Raw genomic sequence first — 1,917 nt, 5'->3', positions numbered from 1 at the left:
GGGGCTGTGTTCCCTTCTCTGGAGCGAGGCCATGCTCGGGGTCACACGGGGACATGGCAGGGACAGGGGACAGGGGACAGGGACAGGGGACCCCATCCCATCCAGAGATGGCTCCACACTGGGCTCAGACCCCCCAGGCTCATCCCAGCCATGCTGGCACTGCCCTGTCCAACCCCTCCAGAGCATCCTGTGGGTCCTGCCTGGCACTCCTGGCCAGCACAGCCGAGCTCTGGGCTGTCCCATCCTTGTCCCCAACACCCACCCGAGTGTCCCCAGAGTGTCTCACCCAGTGCTGTGTGCTCTCCCCACCCCGGCTGTGGTGTCACTGACCTGGGACAGCCACTCRGACTCCTCCAGGGAGCGCAGGTAGGGCACGCTGGCATCGCCCGGGGGRCAGCCGGGCACGCAGGCTTTCATCAGCTTCTTGAAACTGGCCTTGACCTGGCGCACGTCGAACACCTCGATGGGCACCACCTCCCAGTGCTGCAGCGGGTCCGGCTTCACGCCCTGCCAGGGGACAGCGTGCCTGGGCTGGCCTGGGGTGGCACTGCCACCCTCGGGATCGGGGAATTCTTTGGGTTGGAAAACCCTCGGAGACTGCGGAGTGTGAGCATTCCCAGCACTGCCGCTGTCCCCGAGTGCCACATCGCCAGGAAAAAAAGTCTGCATCTCTCTATGTTGTCAGTTTTAGGCTGTAAATTCCAACTATCAATAAAAGCTCAAAATTCAYGTGCCAGTGCTGGGTTCCTCCGTCCTTCGGGACTCTGCGAAGGTCTCGAGGGGATTTGGGATGGGCAGGACCAACCCTGTGCTCAACCCCGACCCAATCCCGGGATCTCTGAGGCTGGAAAAGCCCTCCCTGTCCCCAGCCCTGAGTGCCACCTGCAGGGATGGGCACTGCAGAGCTCCCTGTTCCCAGCCTGCACAGCCCTTTCCAGGAGGGAATTGTCCTCCAATGTCCCCAATGTCCCCCTGTCCCTGTTCCTGGGATCAGATCCAGCCCATCCCTGTGCCAGGATCCCCGCAGGAGCTCTTCCCTGTGACACCGAGCCTGTCCCGAGTCTCTGCCGCGTTTTCCCGGTGCTCAAGAGGCAAAAGGAGCATCTCTCATATTAATTTTTTTATTAAATTCAGTTAGTTTTCTCTTTATAGAATAACCTTTTCCTCTAGGCACAAATACAATACAAGGACTCTGCATGTTTGACACAATGTACAGAAACTTCAATAATCTACAACTGCTCGGGTAAGTTACAAAACCTCCGTGTTACACCTGCACAGCCAGGATGGTACAGAGGGACGGGCGACTGTACAAAGAGCTCTGCACTGAAATAAAACGCGGGACTTTAAAAACGAGACGGGGGAAGGGGCTGGGGGGGTCAGTCCGGGGGGCGCTGGGGGTCCCAGCAGTGACCCCACGGTGCCCATTTGGGGTCCCCCCACGCCCAAACCCCCAGCTCACACCAGCGCGGGGGGGCTGCAGGAGCCGATTCTGTACCGAGAGCCCCCCCGGCAATGGGGGGGACAGCAAAGGGGACAGCAAAAGGGACAGGAGGAGGGGACAGGAGCTGCTCCCCTGAGCCCCCCGGGCTGGGCACAGGCGGAGCACAAAGTGGGCACGGGAGGGGAGGGAGCAGAGCCCTGGGGACAAGGGCAGCAGGAGGGGACGGGGTGTGACCTGTGCAACGAGACCGTGCAGACAGCGGGTGGCACCTGCAGGGCCACTGTCCCAGCCCTGTCCCAGCCCCGTGTGTGGCTGTGGCCCGAGGGGACCCTCATCCCGGGACTGGTCTGGTCCCCAYCCCGGGAGGGGACAGGGGACACCCAGGAGGCTGCAGCGTTTGGCACCTCCCGCAGGGAATGTGCCCCCGGGCCAGCCAGCCTGGAGGTAGAGACTGTCCCAGGCAGGACAGGGACCCC

Source organism: Malurus melanocephalus, unplaced genomic scaffold, assembly GCF_030028575.1.
Source record: "Malurus melanocephalus ecotype Western Australia unplaced genomic scaffold, MMel_1.1 scaffold_1368, whole genome shotgun sequence".
NCBI classification, from domain to species: Eukaryota; Metazoa; Chordata; class Aves; order Passeriformes; family Maluridae; genus Malurus; species Malurus melanocephalus.
The sequence above is the reverse complement of the archived record's forward strand: the minus strand, read 5'-3'. Positions refer to the sequence as shown.